This window comes from Carassius auratus, chromosome 40 (assembly GCF_003368295.1).
Source record: "Carassius auratus strain Wakin chromosome 40, ASM336829v1, whole genome shotgun sequence".
In the NCBI taxonomy this organism is placed as follows: domain Eukaryota; kingdom Metazoa; phylum Chordata; class Actinopteri; order Cypriniformes; family Cyprinidae; genus Carassius; species Carassius auratus.
The window spans coordinates 16,099,059-16,118,568 of NC_039282.1; the positions used below are offsets into that span (position 1 = coordinate 16,099,059).

Consider the following 19,510-nt stretch of genomic DNA (forward strand, 5'->3'; position numbering starts at 1 on the left):
GCATTTCCCATTCATATTATATTGTTCTTAATATAAACTAACCAGACGCTTTCTCACTCATACCTTCCCTTGGGAAGATCTCCGTCCTCTTTCCTCCAGCGGATGGTGGGCACGGGATCTCCTTGAGCTTCACATCTGAACTCCACACTCTGGTCCACCAGAACAGACTGACCGCTCGGCTTTCGCAAAAAACTGGGCCTCTCTGCAAACAAACACACAACTTATTATGTAATCCAAGAAGTTTCCTAGGCTTCCCTAAGATATATTCCCTTCTTTGATTTGATTGGCTACTTATGAGGAAGGTCCTGCATGACCGAAACGTCCGTATGTTGATTTTAACATGCACTGAGCACTTTTATTGCACTTCATAAGAATAAAATAAGATACCTAGTATCTCGTCGTGTAATCCTTTTATTTTGATACACCGAAAAATCATTTCAAGAGGAGCTTGGTTGCTTTTTGATGTTTTTCATTTCTAAATATGCCAGCAAACATTGAATATTGAGGTTGACAGTGATGAAGATGAGGACGGCTGTGTTGCACGGATTACGGAGAGAAGGTCAAAGGTCACAGCTCTGATGTTGGGTAGTGTAAACTGATATGTTAAGGTGTTGGATGACCGATGAATTTATATTTTTGGGTGTATTTGGGAATGAAGGGGTGTGTGAAGTGTGAGCTGGTATTTGTTTCTTGGCAAACTGAGAATAATGGGTCCACGTCTCCTAAACAGGGTCAATGACACGCTGGAGTCTTTCTACAGCTAAGCACACAAACTCTAAACATCTGGACTCTCTCCTGCTCTGCCCATAAACAAACACTTCATACGACGTGTGTGTGTGTTTAAGTGAATCCATCTGCATGCGTTTCCACAATCGAATCCACCAGAGGTTTGTGTGGGAACCTGATTATATAAACACGTGCATCGTAAAGAAGGCAGATCATGTGCCGGAGTATCTGAGAATCAGACATCTGATATATTGAAATACACAGATTGAAGCAGAAATATACCAAAAACGTACCAAGAACGGTCAACTCTGCGATCTCGCTCTCCCGTTCCCCCATCATGTTGGTTCCCACACACACGTACTTCCCTGCATCCGTTTTTCTGGTGTTGGTAATCATTAGTTTTCCTCCCCGTATCTGTAGGAAAGAAAATATGTAATATTTCAATATCAAAGGTCAAACTCATAAAGCTTTATATACATATATATATGAAAAATGTGTGTAAATGAGTGTAGTGGCTATTCAGCTGAGCTTATATTTTCCCAGGCATCTGATTTCATGCCAAAAGAGGTCTTTTTTGTTCTCAGGCAATTGTAAGGGCAGCTGGGGGTCCTCATGAACCCGAGTGGATCAAAATCGCACACACACACACACACACCAAATCTGACCCCTGCATCAGGACACCACACGGCGAGAGTCAATGAGGGGGAGCAGTATTTGGCAGCTCTCCTGCGGCCCCCTACCTGCCTCCACTTACACAGGTCACCATGTGGGCTCACTTTATGGCAGATCATGTCATGTCTCATTGATTAGCATCCACTGCGGTCAGTGTTGAGTCCAGCGGCTGGATCTGACTGTGGTTAACATGTGGAATGTGTTACCAGAGTCTCAGTGATAAAGACCAGAGGCATTCGCTGTACATCCCATCATTTTCAAATTAGAGACAGATTATGCACTTATGAGATCATGTGCACAAATGCCACAAACAAACTTCAATTCTGCACTAAAATGGGATGTCACAGCTCGAAATTCACAATAAATGAATGCACAGACAGATAAAACTGTAGAAGAAATGTCAAACACAAAGAGATAGATTGAATAGAAAAATTGGATGGATTGAAACAAAAAGAAACTACATAAGAAATGATGGAGGGAGGGAAAGGTATATGTATGGGTGGATGGATGGATGGGTGGGTAGATGTATGAGTGGAAGGAAAAAAACAAAGAAACTATATAAGAAATGATGGATGGACGGATGGATGGATAGATGAATGGAGGGAGGGAGGGAAACTAACAACGAAACTACATAAGAAACAACGGATGGATGGATGGATGGATTGAAACTAAAAAGAAACTACAGAAGAAATGATGGATGATCGGGTGGAAGTATAAGCTAACAAAGAAACTACCGAATAAATGAATGGAGGGAGGGAGGGAGGGAGGGATAAGTGGATGTATGGGTGGATGGATGTTTGGATGGATGAAAACTAACAAAGAAACTACAGAAGAAATTATGGATGGATGGATGGATGGAAGTAAGGAAGGAAGGAAGCAAGTAAGGAAAGAAGGAAAAAAAACAGAAACTACATAAGAAACGATGAATGCATGGACGGATGAATGGAAACTAACCAAGAAACGATAAGAAACGGATGGATGGATCACCAGGTCATATGGGACATCTCTGAACACTTCCAAACCGGACAGGTTCTAGAACGATCTGAAGCATTCTTCAGTCCTGTCGCAAATTCTAAATATTAATGGTGGAAAAGAGTCTTTAAACAAAGGAGAGGTCGGAGGGGAAGAAAGGAGGGCGAGTGTTTTTAGGCCACCCCGTGGTGTTGGAGAGGGTTTGAAGTGTCATTATGTTACTGTTTGTTTGAGCGAGAGCTTAACGGCTAAAACGGCACAAGACTCACAGAGCGGGCAAGGTCAGGTCAGATGTAGGAGTAAGTGTGTGTGTGTGTGTGTGTGTGTGTGTGAATGCAGTGAAAATACAGTAAACAAGAGGCTGAAACCAAAGGAACAATGAGAATGTGCTTCAGGAAAAAACATGAGCTCCATTTCAAAAGATAGTGAGCTGCTTGTTGAAATGTATTGTGCTTTATCTGGTAAAAATACATGTGGTCTAAGTCATGAAACCTAAAAACTACCCGACTACCCAAACATCCCAAGCACACAGACACATATGTTGAGTTCCATCAGGGCAGGATCATTTCACTCTCGGTCCAGAGTCAATGAAGCCTCCCTCACTCCCTCCGTCCTCAGGTAACAGCAGGACGGCTGCTGAGGATGCGATCAGTCTGAGCTCTGGGAGATTGCTTTATTCGCATGCCTTTTGTCTTGTGTGGAACGCTGCATGAGCAGAAGTATCTGAACAGAGCTCGCAGTGTGGAGTCATTCAGCAGGCCAGATAATCACACACACTCAGAACGAAACGCTGCGAAACAATACGGAGCGTCAGCTTCAATGTGCCGCACTGCTCCGGTTAATTTTAGAGCAGACTGCAGCAATTACTGCTGAAAAGCAATTAATGGTCAAATTGGAGCGCTTTGATTTAGAGATAACAGTGGAACGCAAAACGAATGAATAATGTTGATGCTCATTACTGTACGCAGAGCTGTAGTTGAGCCAATGTTTTAATGAATATCAGTTTATAAAATTTTCTCAGAGAATACTTTATACTATATATAGTATACTTTAAGTATATACTTTGTTGTGTTGGTGGTTGTGGTGCTTTGTTTTTTTAGTGTGCGTGTTTTGTGTTGTGTGTGATGACCAGACAGTTTATTGTCTTCAACACTGTAGACTGCAGACTGGAGATAAACCATACACTTACACACACACACACACACACACACACACACAGACCAGCAGTAACAACAACAACAGACTTCATCTTTCTTGATTCTGTTTCATCATAATCAACACAATCGCATTCCACCAACATCTTAGTTCCATGTTGTCCGAACACTGGAATGTGTAACACATTCCTTTATTGCCTTTTAAGCCAATGCTCAGCACTGAATTTGTATTCACAGAAACCCTGTCTATGGTTTGATTAAAAATAACAAACCCCACTCAGACCACCTTTAGCTTTATTCTACACACAAAAATGCCAACGGAAAACAAGCACATCAACATCAACATCACGCTTTTAACGACAAAAGAGGCCTGATTGATCCTGTTACTTCATTTCCAACACATTTAATTAGAAAAACCTAATTGGTGGCCCTGGTTTAAAGACTTCATTAAATCGGCAGAGTGCAAGTTTTCGGCTCGTGAATGCTTGCGAAGGCAAACTTTCATTCCCACATGCCCTTCCAATCAGATGAATGGGCTACATTAATTTTCCCTGACAGAGTAGGACGTGACGCAGTTTAAACCCTCATCAGCAGAAGCCCTGATCGGCCTTCATTTGCTCGAAAAATGCAGCAGAAGCAGTTGTTATCCACATGCATTAAACAAGGGAACTTCTTTTTGCTGTGTCTCTTTTTATTAACAATCAGAAGGTCTTTGGTAGTAATTCTAAATTGGAAATGAGGAAGGGATGTGGTTTCATTTGCAAGCACAACGCTGAAACGTGAAGCCCATAATTTTATTAAAGCACTTACACTGTCTTCCAATAAATTTTTAGTTAAGCAGTAATTTTGCTGAAATCGTCAGTTTTGTAATGGGATATTCAAAATATTCACAAACGTGTTCATTATATTATGAAATATCTGATCTTACACAATTCTCAAATATGTGTAAGTAAACGTGTTTGCTGGTTTAAACACCTTTAGAATGACCATGCTAGTTGATCTAAAATGGGTGATGGGTGCCGCCATGTTAGTTCGCGCTAAATCAGAGCTGTGGGATTAACAACATCGAAATTCATCCTCCCGATAGACAATGAACCAGTCAGGGTTACGGGAAACACTGTCAGATATCCTTACCGTTATCCTCTCGTCTCTGTCGTCTATGTTGACTCCATCTTTTTTCCAGGAGATGGTGGGTTCTGGGTGTCCGCGGGGCGGCTGGCACTCCATGACCGCTGGCTCACCCGCCGCCACCATCACATCCACAGGGTTCTGTCTGAAATCATCTCGAAGAACTGATAAAAAGAGAGAAAGAAAAACAGATATCAGAAACACGAACAGAATTTCTATCATGAAATCACTCATGTCAATGTTTAAAGGAGAGGAATAACAAATTAGAAACCAAAAGAGGAATATTTTTCTACTCTTGCCCAGCACAAACCTCCTCTAATCTATTTCAAACATACAAAGATTAAACCTAAAACTTCTGTTTACATTAACTAGAAAAACTCAAAGAAGGGTTTGAAACATAAAGTGCTCTTCCTGCATGTAAGTGATATTAATGCGGGACACAAGAGAGCAGTGAAGATCGAACATTCATCATTCATCAACCACTGCTCAAGTGTGCAATAACATCTAATATCTGCTCACACAAACTCGCTGTATGTTTGAGAGTTAGCCTGCTGATGGATTCGCTTAAAGCGTTCCCATTAATTCAAGGCAGCTTTCCTTTCAGTGTCATGTAGATACTGTGCAGCAGCACATTAGATTAGTCCAATGCTTTAAATTATATACACATGACACGTGAGAAGCACACATGGTGAAACATAGCAGCTTGAAATGAGATATTTTCCAAAACCTAGTCAGCTGCCAACCTGTACAGTAATTTAAAGTCAATGTGAAATCAAAATGAACCATTTTTGTTTATGAAATGCACATTTCTGATTTTTTTTGTGCACTTTATTGCAAAGGATATATATAAAGTGCACAAAAACATCAGAAATGTCCCATATATATATATATATATATATATATATATATATATATATATATATATATATATATATATATATATATATATATATATAGGTCATTTGACTATACATTTATTATTATTATTATTACTTATTCACATGAAACTAGCACAGTTCATTCATGACTTAAGCCTTCATTTCAGGTACGTGTAAGTCGACAGAAACACAACTTCTTTCAACTCTCACGCTCCTGAACGTATTCCCGTCGGCACGATTAACCTCAGCGCTAGATCAAAGTGAGATGCTCAAGGTAACCTGAACTCCTGACTGCCTCCAAATTCCTTTAAGACTTTAAGCACTTAATTGGCCATATGATTCCAGTTTCTACTGCTTGTGTGTCACAACAGGTAAAAGTCCCCCTTTACCCCACTGAAAAGAGGTGTAAAGAAATGGAAATCATTTCTTCTCCTCCTCTCTCCCTCTCTTTTATCCGTCACTTTTCTGTAACAATCTCTCAAGCATATCATTCGTTCCAGCCAAGGATTTCAACAGGCATCTCGTTTCCCCGACCGGCATAATTAGGCAGTCTATAGAGGAACGACTCACATGAAGGGCAGAAGATCACTGGCCGGTGGAGAGAGAGATGAGGGTCAGTGTCTAATGTGAACTGTGTTTGCTGTCCGTGGATCAGCACTGGGATTCTGATTTTCTCACCGGATCAACAAACTTGGATTGAGTTTGTACAGTTGTGTGAAACCAGCCCACGCTTGATTTGCACCCTGAGCTGAGAAACTTGATAACCTCTCTAACAGGGTCTTGTGGGGAAAGTTCTGTGTGTGTATGTGTGTGTGTGTGTGTGTGTGTGTCTGTGAACATGTGTCTACAAAAAGGGAATAGAGTCCTGGAAATGATATAAACCACTGAAGTGAGACAGAAAGAGTGATGGTAAGAGAGAAAGAGAGAGAAGTCAAGCACTTCACTTTATAGAGTTAATCCAACATAAGTAATATAACCTTTTTTTTTTTGTCTGTGAAACACAAATGATAGATTTTTGAAGAACATGTACATTAAGACTTGGGTTATACTATACAATTCATGGTTTCTTGTTACTTATTAACTTATGTTGGTTGTATATCCTAAATAAAAAAATACATTAAATAAATAATCACCTTTAATTACATGATTAATGATCAAATATAGGCCATATCGGTTTTGAATGATACCAAATACTACTGATGCATTGGTGTATAAACAGTTTCAAGTCTGCTCAGCTTCTTCACTGCCATCCAAATCATCACATTGAACTAAATGTGGCTGTTCAGTTTCCAGAATTTGCAGAACTTCATGCTTCACAGAAATTCGGAACAGATGTGGCAATGTCAAATTAAAATGAGATTTGTGTTGATATGCCTTCAACATTAATGAAATGAATATTTAATACCACACGCTGGTTACAGAGAGATGATAGTTCGAGCTATGTTGGGCGGAAATGAAATGGATTTTGCTGAGCCACCAACTGAGGGTTTCTGGAGTGTTCTACTGGAGCCACTTGGGAACTGGAGATTTGTTAAAAAAAAGCACTTCAAAAAACCCAGAGCTGGCAAAGACACGGGAAGATCTGTCAAGAACAGGATTGTGTGCCTTTTCCACTGGGAATCTACATACTCTTGAAGAGAAACAATGGGGAATTATCCAAATACAGCAGTTAAATAAGAATAATGTGTATTGTAATCACTATATCTACATGCTTGGATGCTTACTGAGCATTATCATGGTGAAAAGACTAGATATATTGTGTTTTTGGATGCTGGTTTGTCCACACTAGACTGCCTAACCACAGCCAGAATAGAATTACAGGTCGTTCTAAACTAGAAAAACTACAAAAATTGACCAGCCCAACTAGCAAGAACCTGTTTTTCCACTGCAAAACCAATGTGTTCAGCAAAAAGAAATATGGTTCAACAAACATTTCAGGTTTGTAGGTTTCAAACCATGGGGAATTCTGCTCTAGAAATGAAAAGGAACTGCGAACATCATCATGTTCAATCACTTCACCCAAACAATCGATAACTTCTTGCATATGTCCAACAAGGCATCACGTAGAGGACGAAATGTCACTGGGACAAAATTAAGGAAACGTGAGAATATTTGGAGAAACAGAAACTAGAACGCGGACGTCAGTTTTGCGAGAACAATTCCACATGAACAATGTGCGCATGTGAATGCAATCATTCCCAGATGTGAACCCACGGAACACCAGCGCACATTCCTCTCTTTTCCGGATCATCTGTCCACATGGTGCCTGCTAAACATAATACAAAAATGTGGGGATGACAAATATGAGCGAGACCTCATTTAGAACACTCTCTTCACCCCGGGTCACCGCACCATTGCAGGTCAGATCGAAGCTGGAGTTGTGCCAGTTGCTGGTTATCCAACACTTGAGACCACCCGCTAAAAGAAACAGTACTGAAGAATGGAGAGCTGAACGAAACTGCCAGAAAAATGTTTATTTTCATGTCTGCCATTACAAAAACTACCGTGGCGGCACCATGAAATAATGACAGCATCAAATGCCAATACCACTGTACTTTTGATAAATACCATAGAGATGAACCAGATTTAAATTCTAGTTGACACACTAATAATTATTGTTATAGCCGATAAACGATATAGGGCCGATAATAAAACTCTTCTACTTTGTCATTAAATGAATAAATAAATAAGTAAAATAATAATAACAAAATAAATAAATATTCAAATTACTCATTGAATAATAAAACAAAATAATATTTAATTTATTATTATCAATAATAATAATAATTCAACTTAATTTACTATTTTGTATGAATAAAATAATAAAATAAAAATGCATAGTATTACTTTTTATTTATTTGCAATGTCATATTCAACAGCGTTATTAAATCTTTAAGTAATTATCCACCCAACTAATGTGCTAATTATTTATCACTGCACAACATTTCCAAGAAAACAGAATAACTTGCTCTCCTGTACAATGACTTTGTATTTCATTGACGTCACTTAGACTGCACAGGCTTTTGGTCAATGCCATTTAGCTATTTAGTAATTTTTTTTTTTTAAATAGCATTCAGTCTGGCTCCATTCTGGTTTGTGATGCACACTTTTCACAATCTAATCACTTCCTGATAGGCAACCACAAGCACATAAATGTGAATATATTGTTTCACTCAAATTACAGCCCTAAAATCAACTACAAATGGCAAAAATATAAATATATAAAGCCCACATTGGCATTCAAACTACAATAATCTCTAGTTTACTTCCACCTCCCCAAATGCCTCCTCCATTGTTTCTCCCTCCATTATTTTCCACCAAACCATCATGAGTGCCCACCTCATTCATCACTGCCTAATGCTCCAACCCTTTCCGCTGTCTGCAGGGTCTCTGGTGCATGTGAGGCCCAGAACTTGCTGCTGGAAATGCTGCACATTTTAGCGAGGACATACTATACCTGCCTAAAGTCTCAAAGAGTGGATCGATATGCTGCTCTCATTAGCAGCAGAGAGCTGAGAGGAGATTGGGGAATACGAACCCACTAGTGCATTCACATCGAGCCAACCCTGCCTGGAGCTGCTGCGTCCGCTGGGGTTTACAACTCTGCCTCTTTCTCTTTAGCTCACCGCAGCTGATACTGCTCTCCTGGCGAGTCTCGACTTCAAAGGAAGGCCCCCTGCTACGGGGCTTTAACCCCCTGCTCCTGCGCCCATGTGGTGGGACAGTCAAGGTCTGGTGTGTGCGAGGATCAGGTGTCTCTGAGGAGACGGGACGCAGGGTGGGATCTCAAAGGAAACGAAGCAATATTGAAAACTTCTATTGAGCATGTGCGAGAGTGTGTACAGCATCTGGCGATGGGGTAAACAGTGCCATAGAGCGTACATAAACAGCAATGACCGAATTCTCCAAAAAAAAAGCACCCAAATACTTAACCAGCATGACTGACAGTGGCGTTTCAGATCAAATCTCCCCTATCGCTCTCGCAGTGACCTCAAAACGCAGCCCGTTCTCTGATATGTGTGTGGAAATAAAGGTTTCTTTTCAACCCCTCCACGGTCTGTTACTCTTCAGGGGGCCTGTGGAAATGAAACAGCAGGCGCAGGATTTTACGGCCATATGCTTTGCTTGGTGCTGATGAAGGACAAGTCCTCCCTTAACTTTTCAATTACCTAGTGACCTGTTTTTTTAGGGGTGGTAGACACGGTACAGGACATGTAGTGTACTTCATTTGGGTGATTTAGAGGGTCTTGTAACTCATTTGGGAGTGCTAAAGAGTGTTAACAGAGAGAGAAAAAAAGGATGAAATCAGGATGAAAAGACTTGAGTTTGGGAGACTATGCTGAACTTTCCCCAACTGGCTGGTTCCAGCAAGAAGGGATTACGAGAGAAAAAAAAGGGAAGCTCCAATCAAGAGATTTAAACAATGACGCTACTATCAATAAACACATTTGAGGGAAACATCGTTTCGGTGGGCGTAAGGGATTGAAACTTGGCCTAACTGGCTACGATTACGAAAAACATTTAACAAGTCACTGGAGATGCCAAATGAATGCAGTTGGAATCGAATGGAAAAGGTTTCGGTTGATTAATAGTCCTTGTCAGGTTTTAGTGACCTGTTATTTTATGGTGGCGGACTAAGAAAAGGGCTAATTCATCAAGTCTAGTGGAAGAGGACCTGAAAGGAAACAGCTATTGATAGGAGCCCCTTCCTCATTCAGAACGGCGACCCTAAAAAGCGCACGAGACAGAGAGTCTATTTAACAGACCTGTTTATTAACATGCTCAGAGCTGTTCGTAGGCACTCGAAGAACGGCAGGAGGTCACCAACCCACGTTCAGGGTCATGTTAAGCATGCAGCAAGGCATTCTGGGAAAATGGACAGTTCTCAAACTATATCATCATTTACTTCTCATTTAAAACCAGAAAAAAGAGCACTTTCTTCCGTGGTTGCTTGAACCCCATTGACTTTTAAAATATATTTTGTGTTCATACAGGTTTGGTTTGGCTTAAGAAGCAGAATTTTCAGCTAACTTTCAATTTAAAAGAGCTAAAACAAACAGTAGTATATCTTTTATCAGATATAACTTGCTTGGTTTTGAAAACACACTGTTTGCATGGTCCCCAACCGTTTTCTTTTAACCTCGGAGGCAAACGAAACACGAAGTAGCTATTAGTTTGATCAAGCCTTTGTCACATTTCCCACAGTGCTCAGCGTCCGCTGTCATTAACAGAATCGCTGCCGGGTGTGTGTTCACAATCGTCATCAAACAACAGGGTTGCACTGATGGCGAGGGGGTAAACAAACGTTGTAATAAAAACACAACGCTTCCAAATATACTGTCCAAACAAGTTATAACGGCCCACTTGAATGATGGTGGTGTTTTGTGTAGAGGGCTTTTTGTCAAGAGAAATGCAGCAGAGCATTTGACAGGTCCTCATGTAGCTAGGACGGTAAACCGCCACAGCGGAGAACAACGAACGACAGTTTCAATTAGTGGACGGCAAGAATAAAATGAGTCTCACTAAAAATCGAAAACAAATTGGACTAGAATTTAGCATATTCTGATCAAAATGTGAAAGGTGTTTGCATGTGCAAAAGTGCTATGGGCGGTAGATATATGATATGATTCGAGTCACTTTAGATCACCCGTCAGCCCAAAAAAACCTTAATCAATGATTTAAACAAATTTTGTGGCTACATTTGGCCTTTTGTTAGAGCTTTTCAAGTTAAACATTCATCTCCAGTTTCTACTTGCAAAACCGGTGGGACAAATGGATGATTTGTTTAGAAAACTACGGTTGAGCAAATGAAAGCTCTTGTCAGTGCGAACACAGGCGTACTGTTGTCTGTTCCAGATATTTTCCTCCAAAATAAAGCAGAAATGCCTAAGGCACAGCGAGCAGGACCATCGAGCCCCAGGGACCGTAACATAAGCCTGAGGTCTTCAGAAACACACACTTACATACGTAACACACCACACAATACTCTACAAGTTGTCATCTGTGGCTAGATAATGGTGTAGACACGGGTCAGAAGTAGCCGTTTTGGGTTTTCTTTTGTTTGGAATGAAGTTGTATTGTTTATTGGCTTGATTCTGAGCTTTATTCTTATGCTTTGCACCAAAATTGCCATTTGCCGCATACTTAAACAATCAGATTTTTACACGCATAAACAAATAGGCTAAATCAGACAAAAGGATTAGATACTACAAGCTTTGGGCAACCATCTCCACATATTTGCAACCATGAGTAACGAGCAGAAATAAATGTGTGCGTGTGTGAAAGATTGGAGCAGGAAGCGTGCCAAGAAAAGCCAACAGCTGTAGTAGTTATCCAGCCTGTGTGCTGTTTCCATCGTCTTACATACAGATACACGTCTTAGTGAGCCAAAGCCATAAACACCAAACAGATCTTCATAAATCCACATAAAATGAACATAAATACGTATACAAAAGTAGATTGTGCGTCCCATAGCAGCAGGAGAGTGGGTTAATCCAGCTTTGCTCCGACCGTGTTCTGGTTTCCCGTCAGAAGACTCTGGAGACGTGGGTCTGGAGATCAGGGACTGCGGTGAGCTGCTAGTACAAATGTATTATTTATTCTTAAGGCCAATACTGAGTCTTGGCAGCATGACGGGTAAAGTGATATATCAGGACACTGAGTTACAGTGCGATCGCTAAGAAAGGATCAGTGGTTTCAGCTAAGTGCTGGTTACCACTTTGGTTTGTTTTTCTTACATTTTTTTCGGTTTGTTCAGCAAAAATACCCCAAGTACCTTAAGAAGATCAGCCAGTGAGGTCTTCTTAAAGGTGCACTCAGTCATTTGTTAAATTAAAAATTTTACACAAAGAAATGCAAGTGATTTTTGAAAAAATAATGAAAAATTATGCATTTTAGTTATATAAAGTATGTTGTATTCAACAAAGATTTGACCAATCAAACGACCAAACAGAAATGTCAAATACTTTCATTAACCTTTCTACTACTATGATAGCTGATTATAAAACTTTTTTATGCGACAAATGTTCATGCACGCGTTGTTTTAAACCTCATTTTCTAAAATAAGTTGAAATAAAATTACATAAAATTAAAAGTGTTTATTTTGATTGTGCAGCTTAAGTTTACCACCTTGTTCTTTTTTTAAATAAAAATAATTAAATAATTAAAATATTCTCTCTTCATTTTGATTGTGCAACTCGTTTAACACCGTTTTTTATAAAAATAAAAACATTGAATGTTCTTTGTTCATTTGATTGTGCACAAGTTTACCACCATGTTTTTATTTTATAAAATGTAAAAATTTATAATAAATTTGTTTACTAACGAGCAATTAATAATTTAAAATAAAGAAAAAAAGGAAAACAGTAAAATACAAAAGATAATAGACAGTAAAAGAGGTATTTTTTAAGAGGTATTAACATTCCATATGACTCTCAACACAAGTTTAAAGCCTTGTTTTCTCATATTGGCGTGCTAAAATTAATGCCATACCTTTCAAGTGGAATGGTCATTATTCCAGCAGTGAATTCTAGGAAGATGTGGTACATTATAAAATATTGTAAAGCCAGTTGGTGGAAAAAATTAAGCTGGTTTTGAGATTTTAGTTTGTTGAGATCATTTGTATCTATTTGGCAATGTGTATCTGTAACTAATTATTTTGCAAGCTGTTTTTTGGAACAATCGAACAGTCCATGTGCGAGAGAGAGAATGGGAGAGAGTGTGTATCAGACAGTAATGCACTGAATAAGATGAGAATCTGGGATTACGTCAGTCACATAAGTAGGAAACATAATACAGGCTTTTACTGTCATAAAATACTGTAAGAAAGAGAGAAAAGAGAGAGAGTGACAAAGAGCGTGAAGGTTACAGTAAGACAGACAGTGATATTCACTCAGGCTATGTTGGGAATGGAACTTTAGCTTACTACTTACTAAAAGTAGCTAGTTTTTAAAAATAGTATGTGAAACAGTAGCCATTATTTAATGCCTCAGTGTTCAAAAATTGTTGTCCCATGACTTCATGAGTCCAGTTATCATAGGGTCTTTCACACCACTTTAGTTCCAAAACTAAATGTACAGTACTAAAGCAATGGAACGATTTTTGCGTGAACTATTTCCCAGTACCATTTAAAGGGTTGCATCCGCACCAAGAGTGTGTACTAGGAAGTGATTTTAGCTGGGCAACAGCGACATCATTTGTGTGCAACGTTCAATAATGTTAACAAAGAACTATGTTTTGTTGTGTATCGCAGGTTTCACAATCATGGACATGGAATGTCGATGTATATGTAAAGTGAATGAAAGAACAGAAAGGAGGACTAAGAATCTCCAACCACAACTGGCAGTGCAACATTTGTCTATCTATCACTGTTAAACAATACTTGTGAAATAAGTTGTCACAATGTTTACAGTGTGTTTACATGGCATTTTAAATCATGGTGGGTGAGGGTGTTTTCTAGTGCGTCTGGCCAATCAGTGTATACTTACGTCACGGGAAGTACCAGTTGTGCTGGTTAGACCCTGCTCTGGAGTAGGAAATAATTTGGTTCTCAAAAAAGACAGTCCGGTACTAAAATTACACCCAGTTCCGGTGGTGCAAAAACGCCCAAAAGTGGGTAGATCCACTGAGGAAAAAACTGCAAACAGTGCGATTGACTGTCTGAAACAATCTATCAGATTTCTTACTAAAGACTCCTCACCGGACCTCTCAAACAAGGAAAGAGAGATTACAAATGAGAGAGAGAGAGAGAGAAAGAGAGAAAGAGAGAGAGAGATGGGGGTAATTGGAGAGGGAATGAGATAATGAGAGGGGCAGGAATGTTAAAAAAGTGAGACCGAGCAAATAAGGGTCCCGGGATTCAAACATGTGCAGCAGTAGATCCAGAGAGGCACATCTTTCTCTGATCAGCCCGGGTCTTCAGCCCAATGGCTTCCACATGCCTGCTAACCTCTACCAGATGAGCCTGGGGAAGATGAAACAGTGCTCATAACCCCTATCTTTAAGAAGGATCTCAGACTCAGAGAGGATGGCTGTGGATTAAGACAGAGAGAGAGAGAGAGAGAGAGAGAGAAAGCAATGTGGAAAGAGTGGAAAGATGGAAATATTATGTGATGGTAGTGTTGCATGCATTCTTGCAGGTCTTTGTAGGTTTCTTGAAGCATTTTGGAAACATTGTCACAGTTCTTCTGGATTGAGTCTGTCTCAGTTTGTTCTGTTTCTTTGTGTTATTCCAGACAGACTGATGATGGTGAGATCAGATCTCTGTGTGGAGCACTGACTGCTGTCAGATTCCTTGTGCAAACAAAAATCTCTCCAGATTATTACAATTAATGGCAAAAATTATGTTTAGAAATGTAAACTGATATTTAATACTGACACACTACAGCAAAACAGAAATAACTGACTTAAAACCATTTTTTGTTGACGAAAATACTAGTGGCCTAAGATTTTTGCACCAGACTGTGTGTGTGTGTGTGTGTGTGTGTGTGTGTGTGTGTGTGTGTGTGTATGTATATATATATATATATATATATATATATATATAGAGAGAGAGAGAGAGAGAGAGAGAGAGAGAGAGAGAGAGAGAGAGAGAATGCACATTGAAAAACAAAACAGAAATACGTATTACAAAATAATGATGACTATAATAATAATTATTTTAATATTATAAATTATTTATTTTACTTTTTTCTTCTTAAAGGCATAACATTACTTCTCTCTTGATTCTATCCAAATGAACAACTTTTCAAAAGCAATTTTTCTCTTTTTCCTTCTCTAATGCCCTTCATTTAGCTAGATTTATGCTTTAAAAAAGAAAAAAAAAACTATTTGCCAGTGGGGTAAGAAATATAATCTTTCAAATAAACTCTGAAAACAAATATTATCTTATGCAATCCTCTATCTCAAGCAAACAGGCATGTTGCTTTGAAATTGCAAAATTCATTACAATATTCCCGGAGCTCCACAACAAAGCCAAACAATGTGGGAAGACTGTGGAAAACTGGGTCGCAGGTCATCTCAGAATCCGCCGCTGAGGAAAGCCATAGATTTCTCCTCATGTTTTACGGCGGACGTTGCTACTGTACATCGTAAAGACATTCTGCTGTATGATCTACGATTCTTTTTTTTTTTTTTTTTTCCTCAGGCACTATAGAGCCCTGCCAAAATGTAGGACTACTAAAATCCGGAATATTCCTAAAAATTTATGGTGCTGAGCCAGGCTTTTCCTCTGATGTCATTCCTTGTTTTCTCCTTCGAAACAAAGGTAGCACATGGGACATCAGTGAAGCACCAGCATATTTAAATACATCTCTGTATCGCCAGCTTTTCCACACATACTTACAGCCAATTTCATTGATTTGTTTGCACATAATCAAAACATCATACATGCCAAATGACTAAAAATGCTCAACATAATTGACAATTCTCCTATTAATCAGATTAAATAATGCAATCATGATAGCTAATTCAATTTTGATTCTTCTACTGTTCTTTTAAAGCCTGTTTCCAATCTGCTTGGGTAACTGCAGATGTTCTGTCCTGCCGAATCGTCATTGTGCAGATGGCTTGGTGTCATAAAGCGGAAGTGAATACCACTGCATAAGCCATTCATTTCCAAGAAAAAAAAACAACAACTAAGAGATAAAAACGCACAAATGCCATGGTAAGACTACAGTAAAACACATATGTAGTGTACAGCGACTGGTTAGATTATGACATTTGGAAAGCTACAGAGAAAAAATAGGAGGAAATGAAATGAGTGTAAGATGAATGGAGAGAGCGACAGATGTTAGAAAATCCTTGGCCAAAGTAAAGTAGCGGAGTGTTTGTTCCAGCGGCCTGTGTAAGCCTGCTGTCAGCGGACGGTCCCGAGCGCTGGTGCCTTTTATCAAGCCAGGACAGGAAGAGAGAAACAGAGGAGGCATTAGCAGAAAACATGTGCTTTCATCCAAACATCAGTCTGATATTTAGTCTGATATTCTAGAGAAAATATGTGGCTCATTCTACAAAATGGAACCATTTGTGTGAGATTGCTGATGACAGCTTGAACTATATACTAATATAAATATACATTTATATATTACTCAACACGCTGACATGAACTAGGAACTTTATATGAATTATTTCTTTTCTTTTATCTTAAATATGCTTTTTGGCCTGTCCCCAACCCAACATCACCATGCTGTATTAGCAAATACGAACATTTAATTAAATAATATGAACAGATAGGACATATGATTTAATAATGTATTAGTAAAAGTTGTAATGAACACAAACTCAGATTAATGCATGTTTTAATATTTTTTTCTTTGTATTTTATCATTGTTAGTTCATGTTAATTAATGAAGCTACCTGATGTTAACAAATTAAACCTTAAAGTGATAACTGTATATTAAAATATCCTAAAAATATGTCCACTGGGTACCTGGCAATGTTATCCAAGATCATAGTTTTCATTTAAATTATTATTATTATTATTATTATTATTATTATTATTATTATTATTATTATTATTTATTTGTTTTTCATTTTAAAATAATAATAGTTCTTTCAAGAATTCAACTAAAAAAAAAACAATTTGCTGTTTTTACAATAGGGGATATATATATATATATAAATATAAATATACATATACATATACATATATATATATATATACACATACACATATATATATATATATATATATATATATATATATATATATATATATATATATATATATATATATAGTTTTGTATGTCAATAGATCATTGGAAAACAGAATTCTTTTAACATTTTCCATATATATAATACATTTATAATTACAATAATAATAAAAAAATACTAAGTCTCAAAAAATTTTCAGTTTAGCTTGCAATGCAATTAAAGGAGGTCAACAAGACAGGAAGTACAAATACGATAAACTATTTCATTTATATACTGACATTTTCATGTCTAATTTAACAGTCCAGTGAAGAGATGAAGAGCCACCAAAAAAGTCGGATTCACCAAAGGGCTGTTCAGTGCCGGCAGAACAAACAGTGTGATGACAGGAAAAGATAAACTCTGCTGCGTTCCACATGCTGCAAAAAGATAAGAGACTGATTTCAGTCCACGACCAAAAGAGTCAGTTCAAGTGCCTCAATGTTTCATGTAGAAACTCCAAAGATGCACCAAAATATGAAAAACAAGAACTGATAGCGCATCAATGAGCTAAAACGCTACATTGTATTCCGCTCCGAATGCTAGAAGATGTGACCAGACACGCTCCAGCAGGGCAGATGCAACCTTTGCTATCTCTAAACAAAGAAAACAAAAACAAGCCCTCACTGCATACAGTCAAATGCGGGCCAAAAAAAAAAGAATTCTCCATGGGGGCAACGTTCCCGACTCAACAATCCTCCCAGCTGCTCTACTTTCCCAAAGCAAGATAAAGTACAATCCCAAGCCACAGGCAAAATCTGTAGTTAAATATTTAACACTAAGCCCAAACCGTCAGTCCACACGTTATATTTCAGGCCACGCACACCTGATCCTCTCCTGTTGCTTTTGAATGCCTCAAGGGGGGGTATATGTTCCTCTTGTCAAGCACAGGATCTGGAGCTCTACATCTGCTGGAGCGGAGCAGCACACCTGCACGGCACAAAAGAAGATGACAATACGAAGCAGCCCATTGACGTTCACCTTTGATGTGTGAATAGCTGAGCGAATAGGCCCTCAGAAGCTCTCCACCATCCTCCAGCCACAATCACAGTGCCGTTTCATCTCTGCCTTTGAGTGGAAAAAGCTTTTGAGACTCGGTGAGGTCACGGGCCGACCGCAGACTACGTGTGACGACGTGAATTAGATCGCACGCTCTTTAAAGCATTGTTTAAGTCGAGAGACCTGCTCTTCAAACGGGACCTATCGATGTCACGACGTTACCGCAGAAGGAACTTTCAAATCTGGTCAAGAGTTCGAGAATTTTCAGGACACCGTGTGAGTAAATGTTGGCTTGTCTAAATCCAAACCAATTCTTTTCATACCGAATCCCTAACTCACAAAGGCCACATAAAACACTTTAACTGATTTTGAGGCTGATTAACGTGAGCTATAAAAGTGTGTCTGGCAAAAACTCACAGGCACCGGAGGTCACCAGCAGTTTTGTTTGTGTTGGCCGACTAGCGTGCTGCTCTTAGCGGGACGGCAAAGTGAAGATGACTTCACTTCTGTTTGTACTGGCGTGAGTGAGGCAGTCGGGATCTCAAATGCTCTACATGAGCAGGATTTACTCTTGTCGGTTCCCACTCCCGAACCTAAATGTCGTCCAGCCGTGAAAAATTGTATAATAAAGAGCTACGGTTTTTGATTATACATAACCCATGCATTATTCAGACAAAATAGTCGACTCTTCCGAACATTGTTCCCATGCTTTTCAGACCACCCAGAGTTCTTCACATCAAGGATGTTGAATGAAAAATGGTGCCTCTGATTTCTAGGTCTGAGCGGGATGTGGAGATGAGGGCAGAGGATGACAACCTGAAGACCTTGTAAATAAGGCCGGTGGGTTGGTTGATAGATATCCGTCCAGATACAGATTAAGAAACCCTAAATAAGTCCACACAAAAGTCTTTCATCTGAGCTCTAGTGATCCTGGGACACGCTCTATCAACTCATGACTTCAGGAACCTTTTGTCTCTTCAAAAAGCAGACAAAAAAGACAAAAAAAACTCGGTTTTTGTCAAAGCTTTTTTTGCCAAAATGCCACACTGCAACAAGTGCTAACTTGCTGCACACAAAAATGGTTGATAAGCAAAGGGTTTTTCGATTTGAATTAAAACATACTTTTAAGAGAAAAACAGTGAAATATTAAAGCTAACAATTCCTTCGGGGGGGAAAAATCTTAAATGACAATTGCAGTGAATAATGTATTTCAATAAAATACACTTTATAAAAATTTATTAAATCAAAGTAAAATAAAAAAAGTCTAAATTTTGTAAAATGTAATAAAAAAATGTA

General features: G+C 38.8%; 1 pseudogene; it reads right to left on the bottom strand.

Annotated features, from left to right (window-relative positions):
• LOC113058714 (roundabout homolog 1-like) overlaps positions 1 to 19,510 on the bottom strand; it is a 220,690-nt pseudogene that overhangs the window by 40,444 nt on the left and 160,736 nt on the right.